General features: G+C 44.6%; 1 pseudogene; it reads left to right on the forward strand.

The window, feature by feature from the left end:
- The first annotated feature begins 4,756 nt into the window (after positions 1-4,756).
- LOC138223383 (U2 spliceosomal RNA) lies at positions 4,757-4,934 on the forward strand (annotated as a pseudogene).
- Positions 4,935-15,261: the final 10,327 nt, after the last annotated feature.

The following is a 15,261-nucleotide window of genomic DNA, read 5'->3' on the forward strand; positions in this document are numbered from 1 at the left end:
CCGGGGCGTCGGGCCTTGCGGAGAGGCCGCGGAGAGGGCCGAGCGTAAAATGGACAATATGCTTTGGATGGAGGAGGAATACCGAGATGCCTGGTAGGGAGCTGTTCGTGGAACATATACTGATGAAGACTTTGAAGGTAGGACCTCCTGAGGTGCAATGTGTGCAGGGGAACTGGCCAGAGAAGTATTTTGATGTCTCACTCCGTAACGAGCACATTTATAGAAAGGCGTCTGAAGTGTGTGTGAAGCATCGGGATGAGGAGTTCATGAAGGAATTTGAGCTGTTAGGTCTGGCTTCAGATGATACCTGTTGGGTTATCGTGAATATGTATGACCCGTTTCTGTCTGATGATGACATTACTGCCTTCTTAGAAATGCATGTTGAGTCAGCCAGTGCACCTAAGAGAATTTATGATAGGTTTGGTTATTGGACCGGGAGAAGACAATATGAAGTAACTTTAAAAGTGAACAAGAATTATGAAGGGGGTTTTGCACACCCCCCGGCACTGTTTGCACTTGGGGGAAGTCGGGGGTATCTATTTTATCGTGATCAACCCCCATTTTGTAGGAAATGTCATGAGATCGGGCATGTGGAAAAGGATTGTAGGACAAAGAGTTGCACAAGATGTGGGGCGGAGGGTCACACCAAGAGAACATGCAGGATCAAAGTGTGTTCATTGTGCGGGGCAGATACCCATCTATATAGGGCCTGTTTAAAAAGAGATTTGACCTTTGTGGCGGCAGAGAAGGGGCGTTTCCGGACGCGGTGGAGGAGGAGGAAGAGGAGTCTGACTGGAAGGTGGGGCGGGCGGAGGCCCGGAAGCTATGAAGGAAGAAGCGCAGACAGGGTCTGAAGGCACAGGAGGCAACAGTGACCGGGGGGCAGGTAAGGAAGGAGGATGGTGGGGAAGCTCAAGGAGTATCTACAGCAGGTGCATCGCGGGAGCAGGTGGAGGAGCAGGCGGAGGAGCAGGCGGAGGCACAAACGGCGATGACAGTAGAGGAGACTGATGAAATGGAACAGGGAGGCACATCTGAGGGAAGTCAGGAGGGTGGAAATGTGGACGAGAATAGGGAAAAATCTCACCCCAAAAGACAGCGGGTGGATAGTGATGAGAGGGCCAGACTGGAGGGTAAGAAAGCTAAAATAAAAGAAGGGGAGTTACGTGAAGGAATGAGCGGAGATAGCGACGATAATGAGGCGGGCTATCCGGAAGCTCTGGACCCAGGTCCGGGAGACCCGGAAGATTCTGAAGGAACAGAAGGATCCTTGCCCCCGGGGCAGCAGGTGCGGTCATCTCTGTCCTACGGCAAGATATCGGTTTTAGAAGGAGATGCGGAAGGTGAGAGCCCTTGTGCAGTATGCTTGCCGGTTACACCTGGCAGGTCTGCTGACACAGGGATGGAGCAAGAAGACGCTGCTGGGACCTCCTACCCTGGGGTTTCCCCAGGATGTGATTTTGGATCCATTAGTTCATCGACGGCTGCCTCGGAAATCGACATGGACAGTGAGGGCTCATCTAGCGCGTCATGACCCTCTCTGTAGGAACAATTAATGTAAGAGGCTTGAGGAACAGGAAAAAAAGGTTTGCTGTATTTGAGGACATAGAAATCAGTAGGTTAGATTTTTGTATCCTTCAGGAGGTGCATTTAGGGGGACACATGGATGCCGCCGCATTTCAGAAAGAATGGAAGGCTGGAAGATCTTGGTGGAGTGCCGGAGGGATACATTCTTCTGGGATTGGTATTCTTTGTGGGTCCTCGGTTTTTGTGCAGCAAGAGGTTAGGGCGATAGTTCCTGGAAGAATCCTAGTGGTTGATGGAAGATGGGGTGATATGCCCTTGAGGGTAGTGGGGTGTATGCGCCAGCAGATAGGAGAATGCAGAGTGAATTTCTTAAAGACTTAGAGTCAGTGCTTTTCACTAATAGAGGGTTGGTGGTGGGTGGTGATTTTAATATTGACTTAGAGGAAACACAGGGTGGTGGGGTTAGTGTTCTTTTAAAAATTATTAAGGATTTTAAATTAAAGGATGGTTTTGCAGAGGATAAACTTCACACATGGGATAATCATCAAGGTGTTTTGAGAAGATTGGACTACATTTTTTATACCTTGTCATCGGTGATCCAAAGCAGGTCAGTTAAGCCGACGTGGTTCTCAGACCATTCTATGGTAACAGTGTCCTTTAAAGTGAAACAGAGAGGCTTCAAACCAGGATACTGGAAGTTAAACAGAGCGGTTCTGGGGGACAAGGAGTATCACGTGAGGATCCTTCGTTTGTTAGGACACCTTTCACGGATGCGTGGTAGGTTTCCGTCAGCTGTTGAGTGGTGGGAACATAGCAAACGTGCTATTGCTAAGGTGTCAACGGCTTATTGTTTGCTCAGACGTCAAGTGGAGCGCGAGGACCTGACCCGACTCCAGATGGAGTTGGAGCGCATTTATGAGGAGGCAAACCACGGAAGATCATTCGACCTGAAGGCTGCCAATAGGGTGCGTGCACGGCTGCGGGCTAAATGGTTACAACGGGCCAAAGATTTTTTATTTAGATTAAGGGGCACTAAGATGGAGGAGGATGAGCAGTGTACGTCACAGTTTTTTGGTATTGTTAGATCACAGCAGTAGAGCTAGGATTGGACAGCCCCATTACAGCTCTGGAAATTAAGGAGGCTATGTTAGGCCTGAGGAAGGGGACTGTTCCCGGAATCGACGGCCTGCCTGTTGAGTTTTATATCACCTTCTGGACACAGTTGGAACCCTTTTTATTACAAGTGTATGTTGAGATTTTAGAACATGGCGAGATGAGTTCCTCAATGAGGACGGGGCTCCTGACATTAATATACAAAAAGAGGGGTGACAAGGCCAGTCTCGACAATTGGAGACCTTTGCAGTTGCTGTGTACGGATTATAAGATTCTTGCTAGATTGGTGAGTAAGAGGCTTAGGAACATCATGGCCCTGTTGGTGCGAGAGGAGCAAACGTGTGCAGTGGCTGGCAGGAGGCTGGCCTGGAACCTGCAGCTGATCAGAGACGTCACGGAGTGGGTGAGTGACAGGCGATTGTCTTTGATGATGGTGAACTTAGATCAGAATAAGGCCTTTGACAGGGTCCACCACGCTGCCCTGTGGGAGATACTGGCAAGAATGGGCGTCAATGTGAAGACCATAGAATGGATCCGAACACTGTACAGGAAAGTGGAGACAAGGGTCAGCATTAATGGATGGGTAGGAGGTGGTATCCCGGTGCCGTGTGGCGTGAGGCAAGGGTGTCCCCTGTCCCCTTTGCTTTATGTTTTGTATGTGGAGCCCTTTTTGGATCGCATTCGAGGAGACCCGCGAGTGGAAGGCATCTTGGTACCTGGAAGTAAGGGCAAAAAGGCAAAGGTGATTGCGTATGCCGATGACATTACGTTGTTCCTAAGCACGGAGGACAGCCTGGTGCAGGTGTTGAACATAGCCCAAGAGTTCGAAAAGGGATTAGGGGCTATACTGAATAGGAACAAGAGCTCCATTAAGTACTGGGGTATTTGGAGGAATAAGAGGGAGGCTATCGGTGGCTTGACAGTGGTGCAGGACCCGATCAAGATCTTGGGTGTATTGTTTCATCCTGAGGAGGCTGCGCGTCTAAATTGGGAAAGGAAAATGAAAAAAGTGGCGCAAAAGTTAGGGTTGTGGCAACATCGAACATTATCCTTTCTTGGGAAGGTCATGATTTTAAAGACCGAAGTTATGTCACTACTACTCCATCTGGCTGTGGTGTACCCTTTGCCAGCAAGAATGCGGAAGGAACTGGTCCGTTCTGTATTTGCCTTTGTGTGGGGGCAAAAATACGAGTACATAAAGAGAACTGATATGTACAGGCCAGTTGAGGAAGGGGGTAGAGGGGTTCCAGATCTACCAGCAAAGATGGATTGTGTTTTTCTTGCCAGCTTATGCACAGTGTTGCATGGAGGCCCGGTGCATATGTGTGTTTTTTGTTCATCTGTGGTTCTCGCATACGATGAGACACTTGGTAAAATGGACCAACACCACGCCAAAGGCCGAAAAGTTGCCATGGCACTACAGGCATGCAGTGCATTGGCTGAAGGTGCACCCGGAAGTTAAGGAGGGAGTCACCACATTGGACCATCGGCTGATGTATAAAATACTGAAGAGTGACAACAGCGCGGCAGTGGTGGGAGTGTCCCGGGAGATCTGGCTGTCCATACAGCCGAAGTATCTAGACAACAGACTGTGTGATCTGAATTGGCTGTGTGTTTGGGGCAGGCTGGCTGTTAGGGAGGTTTTACATAAGCATGGTTTGTCAAAACAAAAGAATTGCCCCCGTCTGCAGTGCAATAAGGAAGAGTCGGTGAAGCATGTGTTTTGGGAGTGAGACTTTACGCAAAAGGTGTGGGGGGAGTGCACAAGGTGGATGCCTTCTTTTTTCACAACAGAACGGTTAACTTATGTCACGGTGCTAAGGGGGGTGAAGGGTGTTAAAGGCTGGAATGGAAGATTTTTGGTATGGCTGTTGATTAGCTTAGTTAAAGTGTATGTCTGGCAAGACAGGAGTGAGTTAGTGAAACATGGTGTGCATGGTACGGTGGGTACGGTGGTGTGGCGAGTGAGAAACGATATTGCGAACAGAGTGAAGTGGGACGTGCAGAAATGGGGGTTTGCTGCTGCGAGAGAACGATGGAAGGAGTTGTTTGTGTTAGGGATGTGAGTTAGGAGTAGGGTAGCGTGAGTGTGGTATGATTGGGCTTTGATTAACGAATAGATTTTATTTTTAAAAAAAAAATCTGTTCTTATCAGTTTAATATCTGATACGTCCCCCATCAGGGGACCACATATTAAACGGATTTTTGGAACAGGGAGCTGGATCAGGAGCTTGCTCCGTCCTCTCCACGCATCGGCCCGGTATTGCAGCGCCTCCGGGAGCGGTGCACCACCTTCTCTCAGCGGTGAAAAGACAGACTTAGGTAGCGAGCGAGCGAGCGAAGCGGACTGGAGCTCCTTCTTCTCGGGTCCCGTCTCTCGTCCATCTGTGTGTCTCTCTCTCCCCCTCCCCGTCTCCGTTCCCGTGCTCCCTCTGTGCGTTTTCCCGCGTCTCGACTCTCAGGGCAAGCAGGCCGGCCCCCTTTTCGGCTCCCGTGCGTTTTCCCTCCAAAAAACTTAGGTTTTTCAGCCTTTTCCCAGGGAGGCAGGCGTGGCTTTTGTGTCCGTGTGTGTGTGTGTGTCCGTCCTCGCAGGCGGGCCCCTTTCGACAGCTGGGCGGTTTCCCTCCAAAAAACTTAGTATATACGCCTTTTCTTCCTTTTTTTTCCGGCAGGTCTCGGTCTCGGTCTCGGTCTGTCCCCGTCCCTCCCGAGAGAGCGCTGCCCCTTGCCTCTGCCCGCAGGTGCCGATGGTCCGCTTTCGCTTGCAGCTCGCTTGGCACAGCTGCTGCTGTTGGGAGGGGCCTAAGCTAAGGAGGCCGGCCGGCTGGCGCCCCCTGCGGCTGCGGTCGTTGTCGGGCCGTTGACAGGAGATCCAAGAGCAGGGCCCCCGCCCGGGACTGGCGGGCAGGCAGGCGAGCAAGCAGGCAGGCAAGAGAGGGGGAGAGCGGAGTCCGGGAGGCCGGCAGCCGCGTGCGGACCGGGCTCCTGAGGCGTCGGCCTGCGCCGCTGCGCGCCAGCCGGACGCCCGCGCACCCGCCCAAAGCTGGCGTCCGGCATCGCTTCTCGGCCTTTTGGCCAAGATCTGAGGATACGTGGCTTGACCGCGGTCTGACGGCTTGCCAGAAGTACGGGAAGGGCGGCGCCGGCGGAGCGGTGGACGGCTGCTGGGGAGACGACTTGGAGGGAAGGAGACGCTACCGGTGGAGGAGACCAGTCTTTGGAGGAACATCAGCGGGGAACACCATCGAGCCACCACTGGAATCGCTCTGGGTTGAGCCCAGGGGGTGAAGGTAGGGCTCCCAGATGACATCTACAACCGGTAGGATGGCGTCGGGGATGGCGACCGGACCTTCATTGTCCCGTGAGGGACAAATGAAGGACACGGTGCGCTTTGTCTTGAAAGTGGAAGGAGATAGAGAAGGTTGGATGGTCAGGAGTGTCTTCGAGAAGGCCATTTTGGGCAAGATCTTGGGCGTGAAGAAGGAGAACGTGTTATGCCTGCAGGATTTTTACTGGAAAGGCACGTACGATATTACTCTGCATTCTAGTAATCTTTGCGACGAGTTTTGGGCCAAGACTCAAAGTTTAAAAGATCAGGCACCTCTTGATAAGTTTCATATTGAGCCACAATTTGCAAGAGAATTACGCACTCTGACTGTGCATTTGTTCAACCCTCGTGTGCTAGAGGAGGACATTATGACTTTTTTGAGGCGGTTTGTTGACGTACAGGGGGCAGGCAGGAAGATAATCGATGCCGAAGGATACTGGACAGGGAAAAGGTCATATGCAGTGCGCCTGAGGTCTAACCCCGGGGCAGAAGGGGGACTGTTACATCCGCCCGCCTTCTTCTCCATTGGAGCAAACCGCGGTTACATGTATTATCCCGGTCAACCATTAACGTGTCGGAACTGTGGCGGGCACGGACATTTTCAGACTGAATGCAGAGAAGTAGCATGTAGGAGGTGCGGAAAGATTGGCCACCTGGCGAAGGATTGTAATAGCGCCCTAATGTGTAATCTTTGTGGGGCTACAGGGCATGTATTTAAAGACTGTCCAAAAAGAGCCAGAAGTTTTGCTGATATAGTCAAAGAGAAAAACGTACCTGCCAAGGACACAGGTGGTGGTGCGGCGGATGCCTGGCGACGGTCTGGGGGACCCCAAGAGGGAGGAAGACCTGCGGGAAAGGAGCAGATGATTAGACCAGCCGTAAGAGCAACGAGAGATGATGACCCATCAACATCCTACAGAGCAGGTGAATCACGCATCCCGGAAGAAAACAGCAGGACAGTGGCAGAAGGACAAGAGGAGCAGGGAGGCTGGACAATAATGCAGACGTGGAGGAAAAGATTGACTGGGAGGGGCTTGGGGGGAGTACAATTGTGTCAAGAAAATAGGTACAGTGCTCTTGTAGATCTTGATGAGGGGGAGGGGTGTAGTAATGTTATGAGAAGGTTGCCAGGTGGGGAGGCGGACGAAGGTGAGGGTGTGATGAGTGAGGATGGAGATGGTAGTGAGAGTGATTGTGGTGTGTCGGGTGTTGTGGCTGGGAAAGCTAACAAAGACAGGACCAAAAACATGCAAGACAAAGGAAAGGGTAGAAAGAAAAAGAAGGTGTCCCAGAGACCAAAGATTCCTGAGCCCACAGGGGACGCTCAGAAACGTGAAAGACCAGTCTCTAGTGAGGACAGTGATTTTATTGAAGGGAAAAGAAGCAAGGAGGAGGAGATGCCCTGGCTTATTGATTTCGACTCATCCCTTCAAACTGTTAATGTTCAAGGTGAGGCAATCGGCGGTTTAGCTAAGGAAGGGGACAAGGGGGAGGAGAAGGGGTTAGAATTGGATAAGGTTAATGAGGGGGAGGAAGACAAAGGAGGAGGAGAGGGGGAGGAGCTATCCAGATCTTTCGTAGAAGAGACAAGCTTAGAGACACATTCTCTGGAAGGATTAAGTATCTCTTCCTTTATTAATATGAGTCCAATTAGTTCAGTAGAAGGTCAAACTCCAGAACCAGTTTTCGAGGCAGAAGGTTTTAGTGAGGTAGATACATTAAACAGCCCAAATGGATAATTTATCTGTATGCACCATAAATGTAAGAGGTCTGAGAGGGCACAGCAAGAGGATTGCTGTCTTCGATTTCCTCAAAAGTTTAAAGGCAGATTTCTACTTTTTACAGGAAGCCCATGTGAAAAGTGAGGAGGATAGTAAGAGATTTACCAAAGAATGGGGGGAAGGTTTCTCGAAATGGAGCATAGGAGGAGTACACTCTGCAGGAGTGGGTATTCTTATTAGTAATAGTTTTTTTAAACTAACGAATCATTTTGTGGTAACACCCGGAAGAATACTTGTAGTAGATGGCCAGTTAGGGAAGGAAAAGCTAAGACTAATTAATGTATATGCCCCAGCGCAAAAAAGGTTGAGAAGGGATTTTTTTCAGGAGTTAGAGCCCTGGTTTATGACAAACAAAATAATTTTTTTAGGGGGAGATCTTAATGAAGACTTGGATGGGTGTAAGACGAAAGGAGCCAAGAAGCTCCTGTCTCTTTTTGAAAACTACGACTTGAAAGATAGCGCAAAGCAGATCGACGGTGGAAGAGGGCGTCCCACGTGGAGTAATAGCCAAGGTAAGGAGAAAAGGCTAGATTACATCTTGCTATCTCCATATTTTAAAGTGAGTACTTTGAAGATCATACCAGCATATTTCTCGGACCATGATGTGGTTAAAGTAGAGCTGGATGGTGGAAAGATTAGTTTTGGGCCAGGGTTTTGGAAATTAAACACTGAAATTCTGGTGGAAGAGGAGTATAAAAACATAATAGAGACAAATTGGAAAAAATGGGAAGTCAGGAAATGCTTGTTTGAATCAGCAATAAGATGGTGGGAAAATACAAAAAAGAGGATAAAGAGCATATCAATCCGATATTGCAGGAAAAGGAGGAATAAGGAAAAGGAGGAGTTTGTTAAATTACAACAAAGATTGAATGATTTGTATGAAAGGAAGAATGGTGGCATGCATGTGGAGAGAGTGGAAATTTTAAAAGCTAAAAACGATTTGAAGTGCTTGTATAAGGAAAAAGCAAAAAGGTTTTTGTTTAAATCAAAGTGTGATGTCTTAGAGGTGGGGGAGGGTAACTCCTCAGCCTTATTTAAAGCAATAAGGAAAGACCAAAAGAAGATGAACTTTGATGGTGTACGGGGGAATGATGGGAGTGTCACTGAGGACCCACTGGAGATGGTAAGGGAGGCTACCAGTTATTACAAAGATCTCTTTAAGAAAGACTTAATAGTGGGAAACACTGAAGGGTTTTTAAATAAGCTTCAATTAAGAATAGGAGAAGGAAGTAGAGAGGTTTTAGAAAAGGAATTAACTTTAGAAGAGGTAGAGCAGGCTTTATTTAGCTTGAATAAAAAAAAAGTGCCAGGAATGGATGGACTCCCAAAAGAATTTTACGAGGCCTTTTGGCCTTTAATTAAGTATGCTCTCTTTGATGTTTATAAGGAAATTCTTGAAGGGGGACAATTGGGTGTAACCATGAGGACCGGGGTATTGTCCTTGTTGTATAAGAAAGGGGATAAAACTTGCCTTGGAAACTGGAGGCCGGTCCAGTTGTTAACAATGGACTATAAGGTTTTAGTACGCTGGGCAAACGTCCCGAGATCGAATTCTTCCGCGACGGGGGTACCTTTAAAGCGGAGACGACGGCACCGAATTTTTTTGGCGCGCCCTCTCTTTAAAGCCCTGGCCAAATACGAAGACAGTACGTACAGTTATAATTCAAACGGAATTAAAAACTACACATCCCAGTTACCATGGTGGTGCTTGTGATCATTGCGTTTAACCAACGAAACAGGGCGAAAAATCAGTCACATGACTTTGGGGCAGAGTTTCGAAAGCTTAACCTATCAGCAACAAAGCGAAATTTACACGATAGGCTACCTCAAACTGTCAGTTACACGACTGTGTATGTCGCTTAAGCCACTCCTATTTGGCATTTTAGTTATGGAGGCGAGAAAACGCCCCCCCCCCCCTCTGGGTGTCTGATTTGCCGCCATGTTTAACCGTCCGTGTCCGAATCGCAGTAGCTACGCGTATGAAATAAAGTTCATCCCAGCTACAAAACATATATATTTTTGTGGTAAGAGGGCGCAAAACATCAGTATTTACTGCTATTAATTACTGTACGATTTATAGTTGAAATCTGAGCCTAGATATAAAGTTAGATATAAAGTTAAAATCTCGACAAAGCAATGTAGGAAATACAGAGAAAAGAAATCCTTTCTGACATCTAAAATCAGTTTCGATCAAGGTCTCTAAAACGAACAAGAAAAAGAGGATTTTCGGAGGGCAATTACGCTGTGTTTATATAGGATAAGTGATCTATGAGCAATCTAATTTCTTGTTCGTTTAAAACAGTGAAATGTCAGCTGCAAAAGATCGCACCAGAAACAGCACTCTCTCTGCCTGTCATAGACGTTCAGCAAAGGCTGAATGAAGTCATGTTAAGAACAATAATTCGGTGATCAATAATAACAGTTGTAGGACAAGAAACAAAAGATAATGAAAACTTCTTTAGGCTAAAACTCAAGTTCATTCTACAAATTAAGGCAAATGAAAATTCAGGATGTTAAAGTGCTAGAGGTGTAAAAAATACAAAAATGCACATGAGTTAAAAGTTTTAGAAATGGAGCAGGTGTTGCTTTGAAATAAGCAAACAGAAAAAAAGCCATGACTAAAGTGCAGAAGAGGGATGCAGGAACACTTGCTTAGATGTACAAAAAAAATCACAAAAAGGTGTATGTTACAAAAGAACATGCAAACATGTTCATCATGTACATCAATTTCCCTTCATGATCAATAAAGTCTTATCTATAAACATGAAACAGAGTGAGGAATCAGAAAATTAGCATGCATAAAAAACAGCAATTCTGTCAATAAGCCCTAAATGAATTAATAGCAACCATGGTTTCATGGAGGGCTTCTCAGATAGTTGGGCATTCAGGTAGATTGCCAGGTGAAAGGATTTGTAAACATACTTTGTTAAAGCAAGTCAGTTTTTTCTGCAACACATAAAAGACATTTTTCCAAGAAAGTTTAGCCTTTGTCACTAATGAAACCACTAAATAAAGACATAAATATAGAAATCTTAAGATTTTGTTATTCAATGTTGGTAGCAGGATGAACTGTGCTAAGTGTATATTTTGTCGCAGCTTTGCTGCAAGATGTTAACAGTGAAAAAAGGTATTTAGAAATGAGTTATTTCAAGAAGAAAATGTTCAGAATAATTGCAAATCTAGCAGGATAGAGAAAGCACATAAAACAGGCAGTTAGATTGATCAGATTAGTATGAAAAGTTATTTAGCAAAGGGAATGAGAAGAGTGACAAACTAGTATGCTTTAGATCTTTTTATCTGGACCAGGGAAAACTGATCATGTTTCTCTATAACAATAATAAAAAACTTTATTTGATATATCAACATTAAAGGTGGCATCTCAAAGCAATACAGTAGATGTAAAAACAGATAAAAGGACCACAGATTACAAAGTAAATACATATAAGAAAGACAAGCAGTTAGAGGTGCTACCAAAATTAGAAAATGAAGCAGATACAGACACTAAGTCTTCTGAAAAGAAAGGTTCTGAGGTTAGATTTAAATGCACGCAGGGTACGTGACTGATATCACTGGGAATACAAATTGAGAGCTCTGGGGTGCAGCTAGAGAAGACCCTGTCACCCACAGAATGTAGATGTTCTTGAGGACAGCTAGAAGACCAGAGTCAGACGGACAAAGGTGGGGAGTAGACAGATAATAAGCCATATACTGTAGGTACTGAATGAGGATGAGGATTTTGAAGTTTACTCGAAACCTGATAGGTAACCAATGCAAGGACTTGAAAACAGGTGTAATGCATCCCTGATAGGATTCTCGCTGTCATATTCTGAACATATTGAAGATTGCTCAGTGTGGATTTAATTTCCCCAGTGAACAGGATGTGCATTTATTAATTCTAGAAAAAAAAGCCTTTCTTGATTTCTCTAGTTCTTAGTTTCTCTAGTTCCCTTTAAAATAAACTATTATTCCACAATGCAGAGTATTATATGGACAGTATTTACACATGATATTGTGATTTAAAGAAATGAACACAAGCAGCTTTTCGAGATTTAAGTGTTGGCTGAGTTATTGCAGGATAAAAAACTAGAGATGTTGGTAAGAAGATAATTTTGGGAAAGCTGAGGAATACACTGATAACAAGAACACTTCCTAATGGGGTTAGGCATACTTTTGATGAAGATGATGAAGTTAACAGACTGTATGTTTACATAGATACTGAAATGAGGATTGTATTTTAGATTTTGTGTAGTTGCTAGCATTGAACTGTGTGTTGGATGCACATGAATTGAAGGAATGGGCAAACATCGCTGATGCTGATCCACAGAGCCAGCATATTAAGATGTTTATAATTAGAGGCAATTTGTTTAAATAACTAGGTATGGATACTGATGTGCAAGAGAGGTGGAAAGGCTGTTTACTTAAGCCAGCACTATAAAATATTTTATTCTCAGTGAGATGCTGCCATTTCATAGTGGGTTTCTAACACTGTGTATAGTTCAATCCACACAGTGCCTTTACTTCCATCCAGAGATTTCTAATCTCTTTATCCAGTACAGAGGATTAGGAGCCTATCCCAGTAAGCAACGGACACAAGGCAGAATACACCCTGGACATAGCGCCAGTCCATCACAGGACAGACAGACACAAACACACACACACCAGGGCCAGTTTTACCATAAACCAATTAACTTACCAGTATGTTTTGGAGTGCGAGAGGGAGTCATATCACACATATGGAGAAAAACCATGTAACCCAGAGAGAACATGCAAACCCCACACACACAGGATGGCAGGAATTGAATCTAGGACCCCAGTGCTCCAAGATAGCAATGCTAACCACTTTGCCACCATTATAAATGGATGGATATCTTAGTTATCTTTCTAGTTCACAGATTTGCATGCATAATTTAATTTTGAAAGGCGCTGAGACATCAGGTACTACTGTTGTATTTATGAAAAAGAAACAAAACAAAAAGCATACTAACAACTGTGCCATCCTACTCTTTAGTTAATACAATTTATTATTTATAAACAGTTAACATTGTTAGCAAAATATTTTGAATTATATTTAATTAGTCAGATTTAATGTATATTTGAACAATGAAAATATATTTTTACAAGATGCAGGGGAAAGTGCAACAACTTATTACAGTGCTAAATTTAATATTGATTGCTAATAGTTTATGCTAACACCTAACTTTCTTAATTAGGTGTAATTAAAACAGTGAACTAAGTGTAACATACCATTCAGAAATACAATCGAGAATAGTTTTGTGGTGTTTGTATGGATGAAACGTTTCTAAAATGTATAACGTAACAAATTTAAAGATTAAATTCTGTAATCTTTCCACTTGTAATGTCATTAGACAGAACAAGACGTTTCTGCTTTGTCTAAGGATGGTATCAAAAAGTAGTCTAGGTGGTGAGAAAGCTGTGCTTAATGATAATTAAGTGACTTAAAAGTAAAAAGAGATGGTTCATATTGCTTGATTAATTTTAAAAACTAAGTTATAAATGCAGACGCGATCGCTGCCATAAGTGCTCCAGGCAGTAGAACGTTCGTTCTGTACTGCTGCGCTCCGCGCCTCCTCCCTCTCTCGGTGCCGCGCCCCTCTCTGACGGAGCGCAGTGGGCGGTACGCTATTTTCAGAGCCTCTGATTGGGAAAAAAAGACCTGCTGATGAGTTTCACACAACAGGAAGAGAAAAGAATGGGATTTTTTCTCTTCGAAACGTGTGTTGTCTTTATGAAATTCGTGTATTTTAAACGTTTAATTAAGAAGTAAAAACCTTACAGCGAACACAGAGATTCTGAGCTGATCACGAGGAAGAAAAATCACCCATTTTTCGCGCATAAAAAGTGGTTTTTAACTCTCGTAACCCATTTTTATAGGTTTTAAAGTCGTGCAATGTCTAAGTTAAGCAGGAACACATCATTATATCTCATTTTTTATTTCTTTTTAAAAAAAATTAAAAATCGTTTGCCCAGCCTAGTTTTAGCGAAGGTCCTTTGTATGAGACTAAGGAATGTATTAGCTGAGGTTATTAGAGACGACCAGACACGTGGAGTTAAGGGACGAACTCTAATTTGGAATTTGTTCTTGATTAGAGACACTATAAGCTGGGTGGAAAAGAGACACCTACCGCTTATTTTACTAAGTCTGGATCAAGAAAAAGCGTTTGATCGGGTAGATCACAACTTTTTGTGGCAGGTGTTAGAACGGTTTGGGTTTGGAGGGAAATTCATCGGATGGCTAAGGCAATTGTACACAAATGTTGGAACCCGAGTCAATATAAATGGATTTATAGGAGAGTCGATTGCTTTAGAGAAAGGAGTCAGGCAGGGGTGTCCGCTGTCACCTCTGCTATATGTACTTTGTCTAGAACCTCTGTTAGAAGCAATCCGGTCAAATATGGAGATAACAGGGATTACAATTCCTGGTAGCAGGGGTCAACAAGCCAAAGTCGCTGCTTATGCAGACGATTTAGTTTTGCTGTTAGATTCAGACAGAGGGGTACTGAAGGCACTTGAGGTCTGTGATCTTTTTGGGCAAGCATCAGGTTCAAAGCTCAACATAAAGAAAAGTAAAAAAAAATATTTTGGTATTTGGGAACATAGGACAGAAACTCAAGGAGGGTTAACATTAGAGTCGGGACCCATTAAGGTGTTAGGGGTAAGTTTTGACACACAGGGATCGGCGCATTTGAATTGGAGTATAAAACTGAAACTCTTAAAAAGGAAATTAGGTCTGTGGAAAAGTATACAATTGTCTTATATGAGTAAGATTGTAGTTGTTAAGACGGATATTCTTTCTAACCTGATTTTTTTAGCATATGTTTTTCCGTTGCCTCCAACTTTCAGAAAAGAGCTGGTTAGAATGGTTTTCAATTTTATTTGGAACAATAAATATGAATATATTAAAAGGGTTGATATGTATAGGCCAGTGGAAGAGGGAGGGAGAGATGTACCTAACATCCCCCAAATTGGATGTTTTCTTTGTGACTAGTTTATGCAAAGTGTTGCATTCTGAGTTTGCACACAAGAGTCAATATTTTGTAATACTTTGGTTTAATTGGGTCATGCCACATTTGAGAGCTGTGTCAAATTTAACCCCAAAAGCAGAAGATTTACCTCGGCACTATGAACATGCCAGAACATGGCTTAAACAACACCCAGAAGGGAAAGAGATGCCGGAGTGTTTACAGCACAAAGCACTGTATAAGAAAATAAATACAAGATCTGACAGTGCAGTAGTGGGGAAAAAAAGGGAGCACTGGGTGAGGGTTCAACCAAAAGGTTTGGAAGGACAGTACAAAGACCTTAACTGGTTGGGGGTCTGGAATCGCCTCCCAGTGAGGGAGGTAATGTACAAAAGAAAGTTAACCAGGACAAAGCATTGTCCATATGTAAACTGCGGGAAGTTTGAAATGATAAAACATGTGTTTTGGGAGTGTATGGTGGCTAGACGAGTGTGGGGGGAGTGTAAAGGTATGTTATTAAGCATTTTTTCTA

Source organism: Lepisosteus oculatus, chromosome 16 (assembly GCF_040954835.1).
Source record: "Lepisosteus oculatus isolate fLepOcu1 chromosome 16, fLepOcu1.hap2, whole genome shotgun sequence".
Classification (NCBI taxonomy): domain Eukaryota; kingdom Metazoa; phylum Chordata; class Actinopteri; order Semionotiformes; family Lepisosteidae; genus Lepisosteus; species Lepisosteus oculatus.